Source organism: Papaver somniferum, chromosome 4 (genome assembly GCF_003573695.1).
Source record: "Papaver somniferum cultivar HN1 chromosome 4, ASM357369v1, whole genome shotgun sequence".
Classification (NCBI taxonomy): Eukaryota; Viridiplantae; Streptophyta; class Magnoliopsida; order Ranunculales; family Papaveraceae; genus Papaver; species Papaver somniferum.
Genome location: NC_039361.1, coordinates 74,284,569 through 74,300,044, shown reverse-complemented (window position 1 = coordinate 74,300,044; position 15,476 = coordinate 74,284,569). Strand labels below are relative to the sequence as shown.

General features: G+C 35.6%; 2 non-coding genes and 1 pseudogene across 2 annotated transcripts; 2 read left to right on the top strand and 1 right to left on the bottom strand.

Moving 5' to 3' along the window:
- Positions 1-349: 349 nt before the first annotated feature.
- LOC113276855 lies at positions 350-437 on the top strand. The gene has a single exon (XR_003324646.1). It is a non-coding gene; the product is annotated as a small nucleolar RNA R41 (small nucleolar RNA).
- An 84-nt stretch (positions 438-521) lies between these two features.
- LOC113276866 lies at positions 522-596 on the top strand. Its single transcript, XR_003324659.1, has one exon. It is a non-coding gene; the product is annotated as a small nucleolar RNA Z155 (small nucleolar RNA).
- A 14,404-nt stretch (positions 597-15,000) lies between these two features.
- On the bottom strand, positions 15,001-15,100 carry LOC113276759 (annotated as a pseudogene).
- Positions 15,101-15,476: the final 376 nt, after the last annotated feature.

Sequence of the window (15,476 nt, the reverse complement as noted above, 5' to 3'; positions counted from 1 at the left end):
ATTTTCCTTCGGGTTTTTATGTGAGTAAGTTTAGCGAAACGAGTTTATCATTTTTCGTCAAAAGTGCTGCACATGTTTTTAGTTTCAATGGGCCTCCAGTCCACCAAGAAGGAAACCCTAAACTAATTCCTTAAACCCCTTGTTGTTGTCAATATATATCAACGCAAAAGTATCTAAAACTTCATAGAGCACATCCGACCCGTTTCTGCTTTTCTCTGGTAGGTTCCCTAGGTTTAATATGCAATTCTCTTTCTGGAGTTTTTACAATTACAGATTTAATCTGAAACAAGGGTTTGTTTTGTTTTTCTTTTTCACTTTGCAAATTATATCCATGATTAGGGATTATAAGGAGATAGCAGTGATGATTTAAAACTACCTATTTTATGAGGAATGTTTTTCCTTTGATTTGTAATCCAATGGATCCTTCTGAGCTATCTCCTTCCTATATCTCTTTTGTTTGTTTTTTTTCTCTTGAAATATGTTTTTTTGTTTTGTTTTTTGTTATTAGATTTAACAAGTGCCGTTAAGGTGATGAAGATTTAATCGGAATCTTAATATGTCGATCAAAAAATCATACTACAATTATCTGATGAACGATTTAGATTTATTTTATTTTTCATCGGCTAACAATTTGGTGCCTAGATTCTTTATTTAATGTACATTTATGTTTGATTCTCAAGGGGTTTAGTTATCTGCCAATCTTTTTAAATAAAATTTTGCATTTCATTCATTTTCTGTGTGTGCTTTTTCTGTAATGTAAAAATGCAAGCTAATCCCCCTTTTGTTCAAAAAAAAAAAAAAAAAAAGCTAATCCCCCTCATGGCTCAGGGGCTAATGTTTGTAGGTCACTGCACATGAAGCAGAGGATGAAATGTTGTGGCTAATGTTTGTTGATCAAACTGTCTTAGGACCTTCCTCGTACTAGTTCGTCCCTTTCTTCATGAGTAAGGATTTAGGATTAACTTAGCTAGAAACTCCCTACACTTTAGGAAAAGTAAACAAATTTGGGTTAATCCTAAATCCTTTGACCAACTTAGTTTGGCTTTTCTAAACCTTAACTAGCCGATCCAAAATATGTCTGCAACGACTAAACCTGCGATTTTCCATCTCGGATCATGCATTCATGAATGAGACGACCAGTACACGAAATAATCTTCGTCTTTCAACGTCGATTGCGCCATAGGCTGCCTACGTATCCTCTGCAAGGAATCAAACCGACCATAATTCACTTAATGGCCTTGCTAGAAGGCCTCCTGTTAGAGCATTGCTCGGTCGAACTCGCATGCGTTGCTATCTCAAGCATGTTTGTCAATGTTAGTGATCAAAACTATAAATCTTGATTTCTAGTCTATTTTTAGATGTCTCGGACTAGGACATAGATTGTGTAGTTGATCATTAGATTTCACGGTATTCATCATTTGAAGACGAAGAACTACCAAGGGGAGCTTGTGGAACTTCATCAACAAAAGGTATATGAAGACTGAAACTCATCTATCACTTGGAAAGTCTATTTCTTCTCCATCTTCTATATTGAAACATAAGTCGTGTTATGATATAGTTTTCTGTTATACACATTTGAGATTCCGAGCTGAGTTTAACTCGCTTACATATTTCTCGGAATATGTGTTGGCAAGCTTTCGCTTCGACCAAGTTCATCTTACATTCTTGACGAAAGTCAGAATATGATCATATGAAAATTGCCAAGTAACATCTTACATGGTTTGTGTGATACAATCATTTGGTGAAGACTTGGAATTTTTCATTATGATAATTTCAATAACTTTCAAATCGCTTTGATGCTAATAGTATGTGAAAACGACTATTGTCATCCTCTAAGAAAGTTTCAATGATTGAAATAAAGAGTATAGAATCAAGTAACCATGTTTGGATATAAACATAGTGTGTTAATAACATTTGTGTGCAAGTCCAAAACCGGGAGCCTGAAATATGCGTACCCGTACGCGTACTGGCGGTTGCTGATGTCTGGGAAAGTATGCGTACCCGTACGCATACTGGTGGAAAGTTCACCTTCGTGAATTTCTGCTGGAGTTTGGAAGTGTGAAGTAGTATGCGCACCCGTACGCGTACTGGCATAACCAAACTCGGTTTGGCTACTTAAGTATGCGTACCCGTTTGCATACTTGAGTGGGTTACTTTCTAAAATCGGTTGTGTACATAAACTTAAACATTTATATAATAAGGAATGCAATCTTTGCAAACCATGGATATAATGTTCATGAATTGTTTCGAGTGAATCAAACCGATTTTGTTTCGATTGTGTTCTTGTATACTTCTATGAGAACATAGTAATTGAACAACTCTTAAACTAGTTTCATTTGAGTCATTTGAACTAGTTATGGTTAAGATGAATATGGTTGATATGAGAGTTAATCATATGGCTAACTTCGGTTAACTATTGTTGAGCCAACACGGTGTACACGTTTGGGTACGGTTACATAAACCTAAATGATGATACATTTCGTTTGTGTGTAACAAGCTAAGTTCGATCTAATGGTTGAAAGATATTAGCTTGGTTGAATCAGGTTTTTCATCTAATGGTGAATATTGAATGCAAGGTAACTTAGATTGCAAACCCTGATTTGAAAACTATATAAAGGAGAACTCTAGCAACTGGGAAACCTAATCCCGACACCTCATGTGTGTTACTAGTTGCATAACCTAGAGTCGATTCTTGTTTAACCTTAGGTTTCTATCGAGACCCTGTAGGTTAACGACTGCAAAGACTTCCTTGGGATTGTGAAGCCAGGCCCAACTATTTCTCTTGTAGTTGTATGTTTTGATCTTGCCCGATTCTATTGTTTGAGTACTATCTTCTCTAAGATTTTCTCGAGATTAATTTCTCCGATAGGAAAGATAAAAAGTAATCATAAACATGTTCATCTCATCGTTTGTGATTCCACAATATCTAGTTTCGCCATCATACGATTTAGATTATTGTGAGGTGATTGATAATACTAGGTTGTTCTTCGGGAATATAAGTCCGGTTTATCAATTGGTTCCTGTTCACCTTGATTTATCAAAAGACGGAACAAAAACTCATAGGTATTTCTGTGGGAGACAGATTTATCTATTCCAATAAACTTTTCTGTGTGAGACAGATTTGTTTATAAAGTCTTCGATTTTGGGTCGTAGCAACTCTTAGTTGTGGGTGAGATCAACTAAGGGAATCAAGTGCGTAGTATCCTGCTGGGATCAGAGACGTAAGGAGCGCAACTGTACCTTGAATCAATGTGAGATTTATTAGGGTTCAACTACAGTCCAGTCCGAAGTTCATTGGTAGTATGCTAATGTCTGTAGCGGCTTAATACAATGTGTGTGTTCAATCCGGACTAGGTCCCGGGGTTTTTCTGCATTTGAGGTTTCCTCATTAATAAAATTCTCGTGTCTGTGTCACTTCTTTTCCATGTTATATTTTGTTATATAATTAAAATATCATAGGTTGTGCGTTGAATCGATCAATTGGTAAATCCAACCTTTGGTTGTTGATTGAAATTGATTGATCCTTGAACATTGGTCTTTGGTACCGTTCAAGTTTACCCTCTTATATTCAATCAGGCTCGCAGATTTCTATTTTCTGATTGCGGATTGAATTAAGAGTTAGAGATATAAAACTCTTGTACATACTTTTCTCTAGATTGAGTCTGACTGTCTAGTTGATTCTCTAGAAAGTATATTAGAGTAAGTCCTCTCATATTGCCAAACGAATTTCTGGGTGTGGTTGTTAGACCCCCGCATTTTCAATTGCTATCAGAGCAAGCAAACACATTAAAGACCTCATAAGTATGTCCTTGTAGCAATTTGATTTCTGCGGACATTATTTGATATGGGGTTAGATATTAGTTTTTCAATCGAGAAGATGCAGGACAGTGATGAAGAACATAGGTTTTCATTTGAATGATTTCAGAACTTTCTCCGAAAGAGGGAAAAGGATTTAGGATTTCATTAGGGTTCACAGGGGGAACGAGAAAGAGAAGAGAATGAGATAGAGAAAGAATGAATGAATGATCGGGATTCTGTAATGATAGAGATAAGAAAACCGAGTCAGACTCCCGAGTATCTGAGTGAGCTGAATAGTGAGTCAGTTTCAAAGTGTAGGCAACCACACTTGTTTTATGCACGTGTGCAACTGGGTTTAGTTGCGAAATTTTTGCAACAAAAATTAGCAACTGAAAATTCGCAACAGCTGCTAAGCTGTTGCAAATATGAGTTGCTAAACCTCATATTTGGTGTAGTGTATTATTAGTTTTCGATTGATTTGATTGGCTAACGGTTGTTGAATTTTGATTGCACCTTGTTTGTTTATGCTTGAAAATCTTCTCTTCTGATATAAGATTCACTCAAACTAGATCGAAGTTTCGACGGGAGATCTTTAGACTGTTTGTAGATCTAAAGACGTCTTGTGATAATCCAACGTTAACAAACTCCGTTCTATGTGTGATTGATTACAAGAGATTCAAGTTGATTGTGTGCAGTTGTTTATTGAAGATCTAAGAAGATTTGAAGACAAAAAAGATTTCTTATTTGAGTTCATAATCTTTGGTGTGCACAAAACTTGATCGGCTGGGGATCCAACTGCAATCGGTTTATCTTTGTGATAACCTTAATGAAATAGTTGAGTATATCGGCATCAATATATTTCTTTGTGATTCAAAGTATTGATTGCATAGTCTCTAAACAATTACTTTGGTAGTTGTTGATTGATTGATCTAAGAACCCGACAAAGGAGTTTATTGGGATAAACGGAAGATCCTTTTGTCAAAATCATATCACTTGATTGAAAAGAGTTGTTACCGAACAGATTTGTTGTTCCTTTACTGTTTGAAATATGAACCAAAAGAATTGTTCCAAGTGTGTGACTTATTGCAAGTTGGAGGCGCAGGGATATAGACGGAACTAGGTGAACTATAGGTTTAGTTGCTTGGTCTAAACTATACGAAGTTGGTTTAGATCTTGTATAGCGGCTTAATCTTGAGAGTATTCAATTCTGGGCAAGGTCCCGGGGTTTTTCTGCATTTGCGGTTTCCTCGTTAACAAAATCTTGTTGTGTCTTTTACTTTTCTATTTCCGCAATTATAATTGTTTTATTATAATTAGAAGTAAAATACATAAACTTTAATTCCTATTTACTTGATAGCAATCCTATTGTGTTTGGTTAAGTCTGAACTTATTGTCAAGTAAACATACATCGTTGTTGTATTGTCTCGAGTTATCTTGTTGTCGTATTGTCTCGATCTCGTATCAATAGATGATCACACAAAGTGTGAACCGATTGATTGTATTGTCTCGACTCAGTCCATAGACAATCACTTTCAAAGAAAGGACTTATAGGTGGAAAAGTTTTAGATTGAGGTATATTTGGGTACCCTCTTCTTTTCACGTTGCTATATCAAGCTATAAGTCTTGATTTCTAGTCTATTTATAGATAACTCGGACTAGGACATAGATTGTGCAGTTGAGAATTAGACTTCACGGCGTTCATCATTTGAAGACGAAGAACTACTAAGGGGATCTTGTGGAACTTCATCGACAAAAGGTATGTGGAGACTGAAACTCATCTATCACTTGGAAAGTCTATTTCTATTCTATATCCTATATTGAGACAGAAGTCGTATTGCTATATAGTTTTATACTATGCACATTTGATATTTCGAGCTGAGTTTAACTCGCTTACATATTTCTCGAAATATGTGTCGATAAGCTTTCGCTTCGACCAAGTTCATCTTATATTCTTGAAGAAAGTCAAAACATGATCATGTGAAAATTGCCGAGTAACATCTTATATGGTTTGTGTGATACAATCATTCGATGTATACTTGGAATGTTTCGTTATGATTATTTCAATAACTTGAAAATTGCTTTGATGCTAATAGTGTGTGAAAACGGCTATTGTCATCCTCTAAGAAAGTTTCAATGATTGAAATAAGAGTTTAGAATACTTAACCATTATTGGATTGTGACATGTTGTGTACTCTTGCATGTATGTAATCCATGTCCGGAAACCATAACATGTGTACCTCTTGGTTTGAGAAATCCGGGAACTTAAGTATGCGTACCCGTACGCGTACCGGTGTGAGGTACATAACCGATAATTTATGCTGGTATTGGAAGTACGCGTATCCGTTTGCGTACTGGCAAAATCCAATCTTGGTTCGGGTATTTCAAGTATGCGTACCCGTTTGCATACTTGGAGGTTAAAGTTCTTAAAATCGGTTGTGTGCATGAACTTAAACATTTATATAATAAGGAATGCAATCTTTGAAAACCGTGGCTATAATGTTCATGAATTGATTCGAGTGAACCAAACGGATTTTGCTTCAATTGTGTTCTTATATACTTCTATGAGAATATAGCAATTGAACAACTCCTTAACTAGTTTCACTTGAGTCATTTGAACTAGTTATGGTTAAGATGAACAAGGTTGATATGAGAGTTTTCATATGGATAACTAAAGTTAATTTTGTTGAGCCGACTCGGTGTACACGTTTAGGTACGGTTACTCAAACCTAAATGAAGGTACATTTCATTTATGTGTAACAAGCTAAGTTCGATCTAACGGTTGAAGATATTAGCTTGAATATAATCAGGTTTTCATCTAACGGTGAATATTGAATGCTTTGTTACCAAGGTAACTTAGATTGTAAACCCTGATTTGAAAACTATATAAAGGAGAACTATAGAAACTGGGAAACCTAATCCCCCCACTTCTGTGTGATACTAGTTGTATAAGCTAGATTCGATTCTCCTTTAACCTTAGGTTTTTCACGAAACCCTGTAGGTTAACGACTTGAAGACTTCATTGGGATTGTGAATCCAGACCCAACTATTTTCTTTGTAGTTGCGTGGTCTGCTCTTGTTGTTTCTATCGTTTGAGTACAATCTTCTTTAAGATTGGCTTGAGATTTATTCTCCGATAGGCAAGATAAAAAGTAATCACAAACATCTTCGTCTCATTTTTTGTGATTCCACAATATCTAGTTTCGCTTCCATACGATTTAGATTATTGTGAGGTGATTGATAATACTAGGTTGTTCTTCGGGAATATAAGTCCGGTTTAAAAATTGGTTCTTGTTCACCTTGATTTATCAAAAGACGGAACAAAACTCATAGGTATTTCTGTGGGAGACAGATTTATCTATTTCAATAGACTTTTCTGTGTGAGACAGATTTGTTTATCAAGTCTTCGACTTTGGTTCGTAGCAACTCTTGGTTGTAGGTGAGATCAACTAAGTGAATCAAGTGCGTAGTATCCTGCTGGGATCAGAGACGTAAGGAGCACAACTGTACTTTGAATCAGTGTGAGATTGATTAGAGTTCAACTACAATCCAGTCTGAAGTTCATTGGTAGTGGCTAGTGTCTGTAGCGGCTTAATACAGTGTGGTGTTCAAAGATGGACTAGATCCCGGGTTTTTACTGCATTTGCGGTTTTCCTCGTTAACAAAATTACTGGTGTCTGGGTTATTTCTTTTCCGCGTTATATTTTGTTATATGATAAAAATATCACAAGTTATGCGTTAAGATCAATCAATTAAATAATCCAACCTTTGGTTATTGATATAAATTGATTGACACTTGAACATTAGTCTTTGGTACCGTTCAAGTTATTTCTCCTTATTCAATCAGGATTGCAAATTCTTATTTGTTTGATTGCAGATTGAATTAAGAAATAGAGATATCGCTCTTTTATATATTTTTCTATAGATTGAGTCTAACTGTCTAGTTGATTCTCTTGAAAGTATATTGGAGTAAGTCCTCTCAGATTTCCAAACGAATTGTTGGGTATGGTTGTTGTACTCCCGATTTTTTAATTGGTATCAGAGTATGCAAACACATTAAGACCTTGTAAGTCCGTGTTTGTAGCGATCTGATGATGGACAGAAGTGTTATCTCCATAAACGTACCACCAGTCTTCGATGGCTCAAATTACTTATAATGGAAAATTGCTATGCGTGCCTTTTTTATGCGCGTTATTTTCAATCATGGGTTTATGTAGTTAATGGCTATGATCCTCCGGAAGTTACAGAAGGCGATGTAGCAGTTCCAAAAGATATTGGTAAATATGATGCTGCCGAGATTCTTGTTATGAAGCAAAATTATGATTGATTAAATGCTATCATCCATGCCATTACCCCTGAGCTCCAGCATCATGTGGCTACTTGCACAAAGTCTAAAGATGCTTGGGATATATTAGAAATCGTATTTGAAGGGATTACCTGTGAAAAGGAAGCTAGGCTTCAAACCCTAAATTCTGATTGGGAAAACCTTTGTATGGCAGATGAAGATTCATTTGATGAGTTTAATCACAAAGTGTATGAAATTGTTAATGCATCTTTTGCATTGGGTAAGACTATTCCTGAAAAGGACATTGTGATGAAAATTCTTAGATCGTTGCCATCTAGATACGATTTTAAGAAACGTGTCATCGTTGAGGGAAATAACCTTGATACACTATCCAGAAATACTCTTATTGGAAAGTTAAAGTTACTTGATCTTGATCTGAATACAGTCAGAACTTCTGCGTTCAATGCTGTGACCATTACAAGCTTCTAACTTTTCATGGGCTGATGAATGTTGTTCCATTTAATTTGATCATAACAGATCACTGATCACATAAAAGATCAAGGATATTGTGAAGAAAATCAAGAGATCCTAGAGACTTCCTTCTCTCTCCAATGCTTTTGATGATTCAGTTCAAGAAGAAATATCTCAGTATGTCAAAGATATACATACTCCCGAAATATGTTCAGAACTTTCAGCCCTCTCGGCAGAAGTTTCCATTAACTCAAATTATGGTTCAGAATGTGAGTCTGACACTGAGATTTTGGATTTCTTGGATAAAAGTGAAGAAATTCACAAAGAAAATATTCAACTGAATGTTTTGTTGGAGAAACTCGAATCATCACTTCAGATGAAAACTCTTGAGATTGACTTTCTTAATGATGAATTCACCAGAACCCAATCTCTGAAAGAAAAAAAAGATTAATTCTCTCAAGTGTGACCTGCAAATTAAAGGTTGACAGGAAGCTCTGACAATATTTCAACAATGTTATTTGGTCAAAAGGCTTTTGGAAACACAAAAGGTTTAGGGTTCAAAAGTAAGACTGTGGCACAATCAACATATTTTTTTCCAACCGTTTCTGGAACAATGGATCTTGAAAGTTGTGATAAACATAAATCATCTCTACAAAAAAAAAAACTCTTCGCTATTTTGCTCGTTTTGTGGAAGTGCAAGTCATGTTCAAAGTAAGTGTTAGAGATTCAAGAGGAACAACAAAAGAATTACCAAACTTCAAAATGACATGCAAAGGATGAATCTGACTCTGGAGAAACAACAAACACCTGAGTACAAGAAGAAGATGTATAAAAGAATCAGAGTCAGATGAGGTGAGTCTGTTCATCCAACAAACCTTGATATGTCACCTTGTGACATAAGAAGTGAACCTGTTGTTCACTCCATTACTATCTAATTATAGTATTGTGATGAATCCTTATTGTTGACTTGGAATAAGGATCTCATCAAGGTTTCTCAAGTCCTGTAAATTATGTTGATTATTCTTCATTAGTCCATTTATAACTAAAAGTTATATTGAGCAAGTGAATATTTTGTTGATAGATATTGGAATGTGAATTGTGGAGATTTTTTCAAAGTTTCTTTAGGGTTAGTTTTCCTATGTCTGTTTATATTCATTTGTGATCAGAATTGTACTTTACTTTTTTTTCTCTGGAAGATACAGTCTCATGGCACCTATAACTAGAGGTACTACAAAAAGAGATGCAGTTGAAGCTGTCAATGTGTATCTATGTGAAGAAATCAAGTCCCCAAGGAAGAGAAAAATGAATGCTACAATTAATGATTCAGGTTCTTCCTCTAACTTCCTCTTGTCTGTTTATCATTATGATAATACCTTCAGGGCTATGGTGAAAGATTTCATCAGAAAAAGAAATGATCTAAAATCTCAAATCTCATATTTGGAAGAAATATCTCACTATGAACAAATGTTGTCTCTAGAAAAGAAGACTCTGCGTGGAATGAAAAGAGAACTTAGTGAGTTAACTGATATTTCTGAAGATTTGGAGGAACTGAACGATCCCATTATCAATGGGTTTTTCAATAATGAGAAAGAGTTCTCATTAGATGCCTTGATAAAGCTCTACAATGTCTAGGAAACTTCTTATGAGAATTTTATTCATGTGTTTAAGAAGGATAACTAGGGTTTGGAATAGCCATTATTGTGAGTATACATAGCTACTGCCAACGTGTTCATCTTCAATATTTTTAGATTTATTTATCTAAATTCTAAGTTATTTGGAAGGTGATTTTTGCAGTATTAATCTTTTTGGTTTCATATATTGCAATTTATTATGGAATATGTTGTTTACATCCGTGAACCTCGACTGTCCCATATTTTTTCAAAAGTTATCTCTATTATATGTCAGTATGAAAGTATTGATAAAAGATAGAATGAACTTTTGACCACAAAAGTTAAGCCTATTATGTCTTTATTGGAAGATAGGATGAACTTTTGTTTACAAATATTTAGTCTATTATATGTCATTGTGCAAATAGTGATGAAAAATAGAATGAATCTTTGATTACTTTGCAGTATTGGTCCTTCCCTGATCCACATCTTTGTGTATATATTGTGTTGCTCCGTAAGTTTTCTTATGTCGAGCATGGCCAATTGAATTGATCATTTTTCTTGTGGTCAATTCAATTGTGATTTTTAGATACAAATTCATGTTCTCATGTGATTTGGTTTTGTCCAAATAAGTCCTTCTTTTCTTGTAAAAGTAAGGTCGCTCTTGTTGCTCTTTCGGAAATGACATATTATGGGGGAGAGTTCTTATTTGAACTTGTGCTTGATTGCCAAATCTTTGTGGGGAGTGCAGCTGTGGAATATTGTAGGAGTTTTCTTGTATCTTTATAAAATCCTTGATGAATGCATTTAGCTTCGGCTATATGATTGCATCTAAACAAGTTGATATGTTGTTCTCTTTTGGTCATGAAGTATCTCTATGAAAATTTAATGAGGATCCCACTAGTTTTCGTACCTTTTCCAATCTATATTGACAAAAATGGTGAGAATTAATGTGTAGTTTCATACTACAAATACATATTGTTTATGGATCATTATGTAAGGGGGAGTGGTTTTCATTATGAGATGAAGTATTGACTAAGGGGGAGTGATAAATATCACCATAGTATTGTTGTCAAAGTTGTGATACGATTGAACTTTGATGTTGTGTAATAATACTATGACACTGTATAACAATGATTGAGAGCAACTGTTTTCTCATTGTTATTGCTACGGATCTTCAACAACTATGATTCCGAGTTGAACAGGTTTAGAGTCATGGAGTACTTGGAAGTGACGAATATTTTGAGTGGTGTTGAAGATGACAAGGAGATCAAGCATTTGGATGAGAACCTACAAAGTTTTATTTATTTTGTAATCCATATGTATTGATAGTTTTGTCACTAAAATTGACAAAGGGGGAGATTGTTAAAGCACTGCCCGATCGAACTCGTATGCGTTGCTATCTCAAGCATGTTTGTCAATGTTAGTGATCAAAACTATAAGTATTGATTTCTAGTCTACTTATAGATGTCTCGGACTAGGACATAGATTGTGTAGTTGAACTTTAGACTTCGGGGAATTCATCATTTGAAGACGAAAAACTACAAAGGCGAGCTTGTGGAACTTCATCAACAAAAGTTATATGGAGACTGAAATTCATCTATCACTTGGAAAGTCTATTTCTACTCTATCTCCTATATTGAGACATAAGTCATAGTGCTACATAGTTTTTGATAGACACATTTTTGTGTCCGGTTTGTCTCGATTCTATATGTTGTAGGGTTCATTTTTGTACTTATTATGGTGTTTTATTTATTTGTAGGTATTTTTGGCCAATAAACATTTTTGGAAAAAATTGGCTCGAAAAGTTGTCGGAAAGCACCCGGTGGACATTTGCTATTCGGACTCTCACTTTGGATAAGGGGTAACCTAATTACTAAGGGGCATCCCATTTCCAGGCAGTTGCTAATCGCACCCCTACTTTGGATAAGGGGAAACCATCTTCAACATTCAAAAATCAGGTTTTTGGCGGGAAAAAAGTGCAGTTAAAGAGCAGTTTTGGCAATCGTGATTTGAAGGAGTTTGAGGTCGATTAAACCTCTGATTTTCATAGGATAGACTCCTTATGGGTCTAGGAATCTGATATGGGTGTTTAAATCGATTATAATGGGCTCAATCGACGGATTTTTCTCACAACAAAAAAATATGGAAAGTCACGTGTGTGACCTGTTTTAGGGAATTTTAGAGAGATTAAAGCACTGTAAACCTTCCCAAAGATTTGTATCTATCTAAGGAAGAGTTTAGAATAAAAAGGAAAGCTCAGAAACGCGTAGAAATCCTAAAAAAATAAATTGTCACAACTTGGCCGTGAAGAGAAGGAAAGAGATTTTGGAAGATTTGGAAGAGATTTAATCGGTATTTTTGATATAAATAGATGTCTTGGGTCATATAGAAGAGGTGTCGAGAGTTTGGGAACCTAAGGAGAGCCAGAGAAGAAGAAATCAGAGCTTTACCAAACTCTGTTTCTGCTGCTGCTGCTGAAGAAGAACACGAAGAACATTGACGCTCGGTAGACAGTCGCAGAAAAGTGTCGTTGTTTAACAGCTGAAGAACATTAAGCTGTTCAGGGCAGTCTTATTCTAGGGTCTTAAAATCAGCGACAAAGCAACAGTTTTTCTGTAACAGTTCCATTGTAACAACTGTTTTGCAACACCAATACATTGTTGCAAACAGTCTGTGTTATTACTTTTCACTCTTTTAATCATCTTTTGAGCAACAAACACATATTTTGAGATCATGATTAATATGAGGAGATAAACCCCATTGCTAAGGCGATAGAGGAAGCTATTTTTCCAACAAAAAGTGGTATATTCCATTTTATCTTTTTATTTGCAATAATTATATGATTATTTGCCTTGAACTATTACTGAATATGATTTTTATTTGAGTGATTGTGATCTATTTTGATGGAGTATGCTTAGTTTTAAGACTTTTGATGCTTCATACTTGGTATTTACAATTATTCCTTTTGAAAATCTACTTGTTGTAATATTTTAGAATCAAATTAAACAAGAAAATTGCACAAATATAAGTATTGATTTAATCACTTTGAATTTGGAAAATAGTGGAATCTTAGCCTCAATGTTTCTTTTCGTATTGATATCATCTTTGATTGAGTTTGCTATAATTTTTAGTGAGTTTTCTATTTTAGTATTAGAATTTAAGTCTGATTAATATCCTTCACAAGTCTGAGAATCGAACCACTTTTACCACTATCTACAAATCACATCAATTTTTGGCGCCGCCGACGCGGACTTGTTTTTAGGGTTTTAGATTTATTTTATTTTATTTTTATTATTTTTGTCCTTTTTTATGTTTTTGGGTATTTATCTTGTGTCTATAGGTTCTGGATCATAAAGAAAATTGAGCCAAGGAGTTTGATGATTTCATAAAGACTTGGAGCTAAAGGTTAAAGCAAAAAGAACATAAAAGAAGACAATTTTATTTTAGAAAATTTTAGTTTAGGGTTTGTTTATTTTATTTAAAAAAAAAACTGTATTAGGGTTTATTATTTTTGTAATTTTTCTTTATTTTTTTGGACTTTTGGACTTTGGGACATTATTTTTTTTATTACCCTACGGAAGGGTTCTTTAAATATAAACTGTTTGCAGAGAAGGAGGACAATTATGATATTGTCTCTGCACCTTGGGTTCGTACACTAGACATCGGAGTCAGTGGCCCGAGTCGACTACAACCGATTCATCCCCCGTCTGGAACGGGAGGTAAGATTCTAAACACTCGTGAATCCCCTGTCAGCGAGTTACTGGACTCCTTCGTATGCATATATGTTGAGGATTTAATACGGACATTTATTTTTCTAGTAAAGGGCAAGGCCTGGCCATACAAGATAAGGGTTCGGATTTCATCACCGTTCTCTTCTTGCCCGCTTTAGGAACACGTAACCTACGCGAACCTAAGCCTAAATTTTGACTAGAACGAGACCGATAGGGTAACGAGCTTAACAGGAAAGTCATTCGAAAAATATTGGTTACTCTTTTAAGCATACTTCGAAGTTCTTGACGGTTTCTGTAAGTTGAATGCGTGACTGCGCCGCCTTGTAATACCGGTGAGGCCTTGGGTATCAAAGCTCCACCGAGCTTCCCTCGCCTCTATTCAACTTACGTTAACTCGGATTGATTCCAGAGGGGTTTGCTTAAATTGTAACGAATTCCCGTTCGAAGGATTAGAAGCTGGTCTAGAAACAATCTAAGTGGAGCCATCATGCTTTTTGTTTGCTAGAAATCAATAGGTTTGATTTGGTTGAGTCGGCCTTGATCTGTGTTTGCTTACCCTTCCAATTTAGAAAATTCTATTGTATGCCTGAACGTAAAAGAGACGCACTAGGTAGATTTGTTAAAGAGAAACCTAGTAGTTCGAAGCGTCTCGATTACCTTAATCTAGAAAGTCCGGCTTTTGAAGAGTCTGTTTTTGAACGTTCTTTTTGAGGAGAGAATCCTGTTGCTCCGATAGCGCCAGAAATGGCAACTTTGAAAGCTTTGTTGAATCCAACTAGGACTACCCGTCCTTCGTGTATTAAGTTAGCTGAAACGGAGGCACCCTATGAACTGAAACCTGGGACCTTACAGATGCTCCCAATCTTTTTAGGGAAAGAAAATGAAAACCCTTATTACCATGTTAGGGATTTTGAGGAAATTTGTAGTACTCTAAGAATTAGAGGCTTAGATGATGATGCTTTGAAACTTAGGTTATTCCCATTTTCCCTGAAAGATAAGGCCAAGTCGTGGCTGTATAGTTTGGACTCCGAGTCAATTGAGACATATGAACAACTTACATCTGCCTTTTTCAATAAGTTTTTCCCTAGGCACAAAACATCGTCTATTAGGACGCAAATATGCACATTTTCACAACAAGAGGGAGAATCTTTATATAGGTATTTGGAAAGGTTCAATGATTTATTATCCCAGTGTCCTCATCATGGTTTAGAAAAGGTTAGGCTAGTTCAGATCCTTTATGAGGGTTTAGATTATTCCACAACGACCATGGTTGAGTCTCTATGCACTGGTGGATTTGAAAACCAAACTGTTGATGCGGCGATGGAATTTTTTAATGAAATCGCCGAAAAAACCCAGCAATGGGAAAATAGTAGGGCACCCCAGAAAACAATTCTTTTAAGTAGAGGAAACGTTAATAGGGTAGAAGGAGGCTATGAATCAGATGCCAAAATTGCTGCTATAGCAAAAAGGTTAGAAGCCTTAGAAGTGGGCCAGACTAGTGGTAGAGTGGAGCCTTTTTGGGAAGGCCAGAATATTGAAGAGCAGGCCAATGCTCTTTATAATAACACTAGATTTGATAACCGT